Source organism: Salmo salar, unplaced genomic scaffold, assembly GCF_965601325.2.
Source record: "Salmo salar unplaced genomic scaffold, fSalSal1 ptg000578l, whole genome shotgun sequence".
In the NCBI taxonomy this organism is placed as follows: Eukaryota; Metazoa; Chordata; class Actinopteri; order Salmoniformes; family Salmonidae; genus Salmo; species Salmo salar.
The window spans coordinates 1,918,589-1,930,000 of NW_027675424.1; the positions used below are offsets into that span (position 1 = coordinate 1,918,589).

Consider the following 11,412-nt stretch of genomic DNA (forward strand, 5'->3'; position numbering starts at 1 on the left):
AAATCAAATTACAGATTTCTTCTCCTTTCTAACAAATCCACAGATGCAAATAACGAACATTACAAAATAATAAAATATGACAAACCCTAGTAAGGGCAGCAATTATATATAAATAAAGAACAAAATAAAGTGCTCAGTTTGAGAAAATGTGTTTTAAACATCAGCCTGAGATTACCATTTGCTTTTTGTTAACTCAATTTCTTATCTGAACAGCCTCAACCAGTTGCACAAGAAACAGACTATCAACTCAATAAACATTTTCCCCCTCTTTTTTTACTTTGATAAACAGTAATGCTGTCTTGAGGTAGACATTAGAAGACAAGCGTGTCCTCCTTCGTTTAAAGATTTTGTACGAGAAACACCAGCTTGTCAACGGCATCCGGCTTCAGAGATGCTCTGTGGCAGGTCACGATATTGCCACTGCAGCTGAAAACCCTTTCGGAGGGTGAACTGGTAGCTGGTAGCAAGAGATACTTTTTTTGCCAGGTGGCTCAGAGCTGGAAAGACAACTTCATGATCCTTCCACCACTTGAGGGGATCAGTGTCACTCTCCACACTTGCTGACTGCAAGTAACTTGACAGTTCATTTTCAATAGCCTCCCTCTTGGTTGGTGGCGCAGTGGTGGTGGCTGTGCGCTGCTTGAAGAAGCTTGCCAGTGTCTTAGCTTTTGGTGCCACTGCTGCTTCTCCATCTGCAGGCTCAGTTGGCACACGTAGGTAAGGCGGTTGACAGCTGCTCTGATCAGCCAGTAGCGTCTCCACCTCCAAGACAGCTCTGTGCTTCAATGCATCAACTTTTTCACTTGGGATATAGGTGGCCCTGAAGCGTGGATCCACAAATGAAGCCATCTCCAATAGGTCAGTAGTGGCTGGGTCAGAATACTTGCGGTTGAGGTACTCAACAATGCTGGTCTTGATCGATTTGCAAAGCTCGCTATCACATGCCAGGAGACTGTCGTTAAAAAGGTGCAGCACAGGTTTTACATATGATAGAGTGACGTACTCCTCACCTGACAAAGCATCGGTAAAGTCCTGGAGAGGTTTCAGGACCTTTTGGACTGCTTCTAGGACCTCTAAGTCCTGCCAGGTAGGGACAAGGTGCCTGGTCTTTTTGTCATTAGACAGGACTTTGGCCAGTGCTCCTTCCTGCTCCAGGACTCTCTCTATCATCTGCTGCCTTGATCCCCAGCGTGTGGCAGACTCGGTTATGAGTTGGTGACTTGGCAGACCCAGCTGAATCTGGACTTCAGCAAGATGTCTCCTTTTCTTCCAGCTGTACCAAAAACAGCTTACAATTCTCTTGCACAGAGAAATGGCCCGGGTGACGCGCTTGTCATTCATGCCATGTCCTGTCAGAAACATAAAAAAAACTATTAAACAAATGTGCTTATGCGAGAAAATTTGACTCTGTTTTCACTTTAACACACTCATACAACTAAGTGCTTTCCAAAATCAAGCTTTAGAAATATTCTACATTAATATTTTCTTGTTTCATAGTTTATTTTTTTTAATCAACGCCAGTCCTAATCATAAATATCAAATATTATATTCATTTATTTAGTGAATTTTAATCCTGTAAGTGATTTTTATGTATTATTATTTGTGTATAATTTATAAATGATGACTATACTGTATGTACATTTACTGATGTTTCGTTCTTGTTGTTGTTCTTAGTATTTATGCTTAGTATTTAATGCTACTTCATATTTCTACTCCACTAAAAACTCCACAATGTTTAGGCCTACCTACGTGTCAACATTAGTTTCTAGTTACTTTGCAGTTGGCTCTTCAATCCAGAGAAAAAACTATAGTCTATCATAATAACTAAATATGTTACCTTGATGATATCAACAGGCTAACCAGCATTTTAAAGTCATAATTACCTCACCTTTACCAGCTGTAACATTAAAGTGGTAAACACATCAATGCATCACTAATTCTTATCCAATAACCTAATAAATATGGTTCTGAAATCTACCATCCTGTATTGTAAGTGATTTTACTTTTAGCACTTTATGTTTTGTGTTTTATTAATCAATTTTTGGCCAAGACAGCAGCATAAAACAAAAAAAGTTGCAGACAGACACAAAGGAAAATAATGAAAAACTAATATTTTAATGTTTTTTTCTTTAAAGTAAAATATGTGAATAGTCCTTAATATAACACTGCACTCCCCAATAGCCAAGTGTAGTCTGACCGAAGCACTGCATCCTCATCGTTCAGCTCCACCGCTCTGACCACGTCGCTCCCGTTGGCGGTTGTTATAGCAACCGGATGCTTTTCTTGGAGTTTCCCAGCTTGCGTCCTGCGAGGCCTCAGCTATATGCTCACCGGTGTGATCCTGGGGGGAAATAACTTGTTTTGGAGACACGACGCTGTTTTCATCTCTCCCAGTCGTTGAATGAAGTGAACATGTCACGCTTCATGTAAAGGCTCACATTGTCCTGCTCGACCCACATATCGCTGGTCAACGCCAAAATGGGTCCCGTTAGCGAGCCGGTCAGCAAGGCTCTGCCTGACTTCAGTGGACATTTGTGGCAGTGCTTCTCGTGTAAAGTAGTTGGGAAGCTCATATCTCGGGTCCATAGTTTTCAGTAGCTTTTTGAATCCGACTTGTTCCACAGTTGCAACAGGGACCATATCTTTAGCAATGTGATAGGACACCGCTTTAGTTATAGTACACCACTTGCCAATTTTCTTTTCATAAAGGCTCACTGCGGGAAAATGAAGTTTGCAGTGAGCTTTGTTTCGGGGCTTTTTCGGGTTGTCGACGGCTTGCGGCTGGGGCTTCTGCAGCGCGCAGTTTCACACACTCTTCGTATTGCAGTTTGTGCCACTGTTTTAGGTGGTGAAAAAGATTTGTAGTGCTTCCACCCCTGGCTGTAACTTTTTTTTATGGCACTGCCTACATATAACGTGATTTTGTTGCTCATCTGATACTTTGAATCCGAACCATCTCCAAATTACTGAGCCAATGCTTTTTCTTTTACTAACCAATTCCTCGTCAAAACGCTCCGCAGACGCTGTTGCTTCCTCCATGTTTGTTGAAGTGTCTGTTCCTGCCCCTCCGCCCTCTGTGCATGAAAGAGGAGGCGCGGGGAGCAGCGCAGAGAGCTCCGGGTCTGCAGCTTGCTTGGAGCAAGAATCAAAGCGCAAATTTCAACTATATCGATATATGCGAAATGGTCTAATTTCATATCACATTTAAAATATATATCGATATATTTTTTTATATCGATATATCGCCCAGCCCTAGTCAGGCTGATAAGAACAATTCTTATTTTGTATAACGGGTCACTTACGCTTCGAACACACCGACTGCGTCATTGCATCACTGCTACGTAACATTTTGCGCAGCTACGCAACTATACTGACGCTTCGAACACACCGACTGCGTCATTGCATCACTGCTACGTAACATTTTGCGCAGCTAGGCAACTATACTGATGCAGGCACCTTTTGCAGATGGTCGCATGCGGTTGTACACATGGAGGAGAGAATCATTTTCGCAGTATCCTCAAAACCGTGTCTTTTTGACACAACTGCTGACAGCTACAGGGACATAAACACAAAAAATGCTGCTTGGAGACAAGTGACCACGATAGTAGGATTGCCAGGTCAGTTTAGTAGTGAGCACGTGCTAGATGTGGCTAGTTAGCTAGCTAGCTAACCTAGCTTGCTAACCTAGCCAATGAGGTGTGTGTGTGAAAGAAATAGTCAAATAAATTATGCTAGTTACTACCCCTGATAACTTTACCAAATAATCATGTTTGAAAGAGTGAGTGTGTATGTCATAAATAGTCCTAGAAATGGTAGATACTACTGTACCCCTGATAATTTGGTCAGATAACCGTGTGTGTGTCTATGTGTACAGTAGGTGACATATCCATGATAACTATCTAATAACTATAGGTATGCTAGGTAATGGTTTGGCTTATCATGTCTATGTAGAAGAAGACTGGAGGAGGAAGTGGAGAGGACTCAGGGACAGGTATCAGAGAGAGAGAGAAGGACAGAGAAAGAGAAGAAGAGGTCTGGGTCAGCAGCTTCAGGCCAGCAGCCTTGGTGCTTCTGCCACATTCTTTCTTTTCTGGATCCATTTATTGTGCCTAGGGCAACGAGTGGCAATTTTACAGCCAGACCCTCTACTACATCATCCACAAGTGTTGTCCCCACCGGTGCATCAAGACCCTCAATGTCACCTACAACTGCGACCATCGCCTCCACCGCTGCAGCGAGACCCTCTACAATGTCTACATCATCCACGAGTATGACCACCATCGGTGCAGCGAGACCCCTCTACAATGTCTACATCATCCACAAGTATGACCACCATCGGTGCAGCGAGACCCTCTACAATGTCTACATCATCCACAAGTATCACCACCATCGGTGCAGCCATGGAAGACGATGAAATGGAGGAAGCACCTCTGGATCTAGGACCACCTGAGATTATTATGAACCTCACGGAAGTGACCACTGAGGACCTCGTTGAACAGGATGTGGCCGTGGAGACAAACAGAGAGAGAAACGAAGAGGAACAACGTCACACCAGGCGTCATCGAAGGTTCCAGATCCACTCAACTCATTTCAGCAGAGGCTCCTCCAAGCCGTCGAGAAGGATGCAGCCCAACCTGATGCTCACAGGAAGGAGGATGAAGAGACTCTCTTTGCCATGAGCCTGGTGCCACAACCCTGAAGAGGCTGCCTCAGCAAAGAAAAGCAGCAGTCAAAGTTAAAATGGATCAGCTGCTTTTCCAAGCCGAGTTCAATGGTACGTTTTTTTCTTCTCCACATCACAGGTAGTGTCATAAGTGTTGCCACAGTGAAGTAGGTCATTCTTTACAGTATACTCATGTAGGCTAATTGGTATTTCAGATCAAAGTATTAATATGAGGCAAATGTACAGCTGTTGTTTCTAGGTTAGAAAATATCCCTAAACAACAGTTTACTGTCTAAATATTTTCCTGTCATATTCATCTTTATCTCTGAAATACAAATTCCATGAGTAAACAGCAAGTATTACCAACTTTACTGCACTGTTCCAATATTTATGCCTCTAACTACACTATACAAGCAGTATTTAGTTAACATAAATCTCACCTTTTATGGTTTTCTATTATGTTAAGCTTGTATGTGTTGTTTTTCTCTTCCCTTCCAGAGATGGAGTCCATTTAGCCGAGCAGCTCACAGGAAGGACAGGAAGAGGAGAGGAGTTGTCTGGTTGTTGTTCTTCCCTTCCAGAGATGGAGTCCATTTAGCCGAGCAGCTCACAGGAAGGACAGGAAGAGGAGAGGAGTTGTCTGGTTGTTGTTCCCTTCCAGAGATGGAGTCCATTTAGCCGAGCAGCTCACAGGAAGGACAGGAAGAGGAGAGGAGTTGTCTGGTTGTTGTTCCCTTCCAGAGATGGAGTCCATTTAGCCGAGCAGCTCACAGGAAGGACAGGAAGAGGAGAGGAGTTGTCTGGTTGTTGTTCCCTTCCAGAGATGGAGTCCATTTAGCCGAGCAGCTCACAGGAAGGACAGGAAGAGGAGAGGAGTTGTCTGGTTGTTGTTCCCTTCCAGAGATGGAGTCCATTTAGCCGAGCAGCTCACAGGAAGGACAGGAAGAGGAGAGGAGTTGTCTGGTTGTTGTTCTTCACCTCCATCATTGTACCTTTCTTTTCACACACGTCTGTTCCGTTTAAATTCAGTCAATTCATAGTCATTAGTTTATAAAGTCTCGGGATAGCATTCATTATTAGTGTTACATAGATTTCTGAATTGACAGAATTGAAACTCAAACACTGAAGAATTCACAGATGCTCTTTTTGAAATGTTTACACGCACACACACCTCTTTCAATAGTTGTATTTTTTTAAAACATTTTTTACACGTACCGGTCATGTTCTTTCCTGTACTTGAATACTTATTAAATGATGTTTTCATAGTCAGTTGTTTATTAATATCTCATTTAGACTTAATCTGCTCATTTCTTCCCTACACCTTCGCAGATCTACGACAAGATGAAAGTAAAAACACATTCTCTTCCTAATTCATTCTTTTCCCACCTGTATTTTGTCAGGCCAGTGAACATGGTGTTAAACTGTACTATTTGTATGGACCCTAGGTTACCCTTTCCCTTAGTTATCATACTAACTGTATGTCCTATAACCTTAATTAGTGCTCCTGCTCACCTGATGTACCATGCCAGGTGTGTATAATACTGACGTTAATGAGAGAGGGAAGGGGTTTTAAGGTGTGGTCCTGCTCACCTGATGTACCATGCCAGGTGTGTATAATACTGACGTTAATGAGAGAGGGAAGGGGTTAAGGTGTGGTCCTGCTCACCTGATGTACCATGCCAGGTGTGTATAATACTGACGTTAATGAGAGAGGGAAGGGGTTAAGGTGTGGTCCTGCTCACCTGATGTACCATGCCAGGTGTGTATAATACTGACGTTAATGAGAGAGGGAAGGGGTTAAGGTGTGGTCCTGCTCACCTGATGTACCATGCCAGGTGTGTATAATACTGACGTTAATGAGAGAGGGAAGGGGTTAAGGTGTGGTCCTGCTCACCTGATGTACCATGCCAGGTGTGTATAATACTGACGTTAATGAGAGAGGGAAGGGGTTTTAAGGTGTGGTCTTTACTCCCAAATGTCACTTAAATATAGCTTCCAAATGAAGAGAGACAATGATACATAAAGTCATCTGGGGGAAAAAATGATATTTTATGGACAACGGTGGATGGTTCTTAAAATAACCTTTGTGTTATTGGGCTCTTCAAAGAGCTGTTTCCCTCCACGGCAAACTGCCATGGAACTTCACCTGCTGGCGATGAGAAGTAGGTGGTCAGCTTCTCCCTCACCTGGAGTGCCTGTCTGGGGGCGTTGTTGGCACCTGCCCTGGTGACATCAGGTAGGTGACCATTTGGCGTGCCCATCTCCATCCGGAGCGGCTCCTGGAATGACCTCCGCAGGTAGTTGTGGAGAACACGTGGCCTTCACACAGGCATCGACATTTGAGGGGCTGAGACCAAGCACTCTCCGATACATTCTCCACCGGGCTGCCAGAATCCCAAAGGCGCATTCAACAACTAACCTTGCCCTGGACAGTCGTTTGTTAAAGATCCTTACAGGCTTTGGCAATGGCAGCTGGCGTCCAGCGTAGGGCCTCATGAGGTTGGGTCTTAAAGGGAAGGCCTCGTCGCCGACGACGACGTGAGGAACAGGTCCCAGGTCTTCAGCCCCAGGGAGTGATGCAGGTGGTGGAATCTCCAGGGTGCCATCCTGAAGTGCCTGGCCAAAGGCAGAGTCCCGGAGGGTCCCGCCATCACTTCCCATAAGCACCAACATCGACAACACGGAAACAGTAGAGGGCATCTACTACAGCCAAGAGTACAACTTAATATGTACCCTTGTACACATTGTACAATTTACAATGTGACCCAGTTCAACGGGTCTGAACAGAACTGGGGGACGTCAGACATGAAGATGTCTAAACACAACTGGAATATCATTAGTTTGTGATTCATTGTTAATGGATTTTCAATCAGGAACACAGAGGAACAACCTGACAACATAACAATGTGTGGGTGGGTGGAGATCTAATATTGTTTTGTGACAAACACTAAAGCATGATATTCTAATAAATCTACACCCTATTCCCTACGTAGAACACTACTTTAGACCTGGTCAGAAGCACCGTAGTGCACTACGTAGGGAATAGGGAACCATTTGGAACAGAGACAGTAATTCCCCTGAATATCTTTCTCTTCCTCATCTGGTTTCTTGAACAGCCCTTCACTCCTCCCCTCTTCCTCTTCCTCCCTTTTCATTCTATTCTATCAGCCACACCACTAGCTCACCTCCACACAATCCATTTACAAGTTAAAGACACACCTTGGAATAAATAACAAAGGAAAACTATTACTAGATGAAGTTTAGTGTTGGATTTTTTTTATTTCCCATCACCATAAATCATATTTAATCACTGAACAGTAGCAGACCTAACTTCATCTGTTCCTGACTCTGGATAGTGGATTAAAAAGACCATCAATCTCCAATGATATTAAAGTACTATTCTGAACATTACTGATATACTGAGTGGCAAGTCCAGATATCGGCTGCTTTTATTGTTTGGTCAATAGCACCACCTGCTGGACAGGTTTAATGTTGCTGGACTGAGCAGTATGGGAGGATGAAAGATGACACATTGAACACGCTTTTTAGTCCAGGACTAGGATTAATCTGTGTCTGGGAAACCAGTCCATATAGTTTAGTAGAAAGTAAGTGATACCAGCTTGTAGTGGGCTGACTAGTCCTGAATTGTCCTTTTGTTCCTGGACCATTTTCCATGCAGCTCCAGGTGACAGAGAAACATCAATTAGGGCCGAGCTGATCAATGATACTGAGGAGAATTGCATAGAGACAGAGAACCAACTGAGAAAACATATCAATGGTTCTGAATGACAACAGTTTAACCAGCTCAGCTATAGACTACACCAGCATGACTAGTATCTATGTGGACCCTACTACAGTTTAACCAGCTCAGCTATAGACTACACCAGCATGACTAGTATCTATGTGGACCCTACTACAGTTTAACCAGCTCAGCTATAGACTACACCAGCATGACTAGTATCTATGTGGACCCTACTACAGTTTAACCAGCTCAGCTATAGACTACACCAGCATGACTAGTATCTATGTGGACCCAACTACAGTTTAACCAGCTCAGCTATAGATTACACCAGCATGACTAGTATCTATGTGGACCCTACTACAGTTTAACCAGCTCAGCTATAGACTACACCAGCATGACTAGTATCTATGTGGACCCTACTACAGTTTAACCAGCTCAGCTATAGACTACACCAGCATGACTAGTATCTATGTGGACCCTACTACAGTTTAACCAGCTCAGCTATAGACTACACCAGCATGACTAGTATCTATGTGGACCCTACTACAGTTTAACCAGCTCAGCTATAGACTACACCAGCATGACTAGTATCTATGTGGACCCTACTACAGTTTAACCAGCTCAGCTATAGACTACACCAGCATGACTAGTATCTATGTGGACCCTACTACAGTTTAACCAGCTCAGCTATAGACTACACCAGCGTGACTAGTATCTATGTGGACCCTACTACAGTTTAACCAGCTCAGCTATAGACTACACCAGCGTGACTAGTATCTATGTGGACCCTACTACAGTTTAACCAGCTCAGCTATAGACTACACCAGCGTGACTAGTATCTATGTGGACCCTACTACAGTTTAACCAGCTCAGCTATAGACTACACCAGCGTGACTAGTATCTATGTGGACCCTACTACAGTTTAACCAGCTCAGCTATAGACTACACCAGCATGACTAGTATCTATGTGGACCCTACTACAGTTTAACCAGCTCAGCTATAGACTACACCAGCATGACTAGTATCTATGTGGACCCTACTACAGTTTAACCAGCTCAGCTATAGACTACACCAGCATGACTAGTATCTATGTGGACCCTACTACAGTTTAACCAGCTCAGCTATAGACTACACCAGCGTGACTAGTATCTATGTGGACCCTACTACAGTTTAACCAGCTCAGCTATAGACTACACCAGCGTGACTAGTATCTATGTGGACCCTACTACAGTTTAACCAGCTCAGCTATAGACTACACCAGCGTGACTAGTATCTATGTGGACCCTACTACAGTTTAACCAGCTCAGCTATAGACTACACCAGCGTGACTAGTATCTATGTGGACCCTACTACAGTTTAACCAGCTCAGCTATAGACGACACCAGCATGACTAGTATCTATGTGGACCCTACTACAGTTTAACCAGCTCAGCTATAGACTACACCAGCGTGACTAGTATCTATGTGGACCCTACTACAGTTTAACCAGCTCAGCTATAGACTACACCAGCATGACTAGTATCTATGTGGACCCTACTACAGTTTAACCAGCTCAGCTATAGACTACACCAGCATGACTAGTATCTATGTGGACCCTACTACAGTTTAACCAGCTCAGCTATAGACTACACCAGCATGACTAGTATCTATGTGGACCCTACTACAGTTTAACCAGCTCAGCTATAGACTACACCAGCGTGACTAGTATCTATGTGGACCCTACTACAGTTTAACCAGCTCAGCTATAGACTACACCAGCGTGACTAGTATCTATGTGGACCCTACTACAGTTTAACCAGCTCAGCTATAGACTACACCAGCGTGACTAGTATCTATGTGGACCCTACTACAGTTTAACCAGCTCAGCTATAGACTACACCAGCATGACTAGTATCTATGTGGACCCTACTACAGTTTAACCAGCTCAGCTATAGACTACACCAGCATGACTAGTATCTATGTGGACCCTACTACTACAGTTTAACCAGCTCAGCTATAGACTACACCAGCATGACTAGTATCTATGTGGACCCTACTACAGTTTAACCAGCTCAGCTATAGACTACACCAGCATGACTAGTATCTATGTGGACCCTACTACAGTTTAACCAGTCAGCTATAGACTACACCAGCATGACTAGTATCTATGTGGACCCTACCACAGTTTAACCAGCTCAGCTATAGACTACACCAGCATGACTAGTATCTATGTGGACCCTACTACAGTTTAACCAGCTCAGCTATAGACTACACCAGCATGACTAGTATCTATGTGGACCCTACTACAGTTTAACCAGCTCAGCTATAGACTACACCAGCATGACTAGTATCTATGTGGACCCTACTACAGTTTAACCAGCTCAGCTATAGACTACACCAGCATGACTAGTATCTATGTGGACCCTACTACAGTTTAACCAGCTTAGCTATAGACTACACCAGCATGACTAGTATCTATGTGGACCCTACTACAGTTTAACCAGCTCAGCTATAGACTACACCAGCATGACTAGTATCTATGTGGACCCTACTACAGTTTAACCAGCTCAGCTATAGACTACACCAGCGTGACTAGTATCTATATGGACCCTACTACAGTTTAACCAGCTCAGCTATAGACTACACCAGCGTGACTAGTATCTATGTGGACCCTACTACAGTTTAACCAGCTCAGCTATAGACTACACCAGCATGACTAGTATCTATGTGGACCCTACTACAGTTTAACCAGCTCAGCAGTACCATTATAATAGATATTAAACCCAGGATAGAGGGGCTGAGTGAATGTGGTCTGGACTCTGTGGAGGAGGGTCATTGTGTCAGAGACCCTGTAGAAGGACAGAGTACCTGCCTTGTGATCCAGGTACACTCCTACTCTGGAGGACTGAGGGCCTGATACTTTAGTCACAACATTATTGTGTCTGAAACAATAACCATCACCACAGCTCTGTAAACTCCAGGACTTGTTATTGTATCCAAATCTATTATCTGTCCCTGTTCTGCTGATG

The 11,412-nt window shown here is 43.7% G+C and overlaps 1 pseudogene across 1 annotated transcript in view; it reads right to left on the bottom strand.

Moving 5' to 3' along the window:
- Positions 1-9,000: 9,000 nt before the first annotated feature.
- Positions 9,001-11,412, bottom strand: part of LOC145876355 (tripartite motif-containing protein 16-like) — an 11,112-nt pseudogene continuing 8,700 nt past the window's right edge. Inside the window, exon 6 of the transcript XR_014391505.1 lies at positions 9,001-11,412. This exon is cut by the window's right edge and continues 223 nt beyond it. The product of XR_014391505.1 is annotated as a tripartite motif-containing protein 16-like (transcript).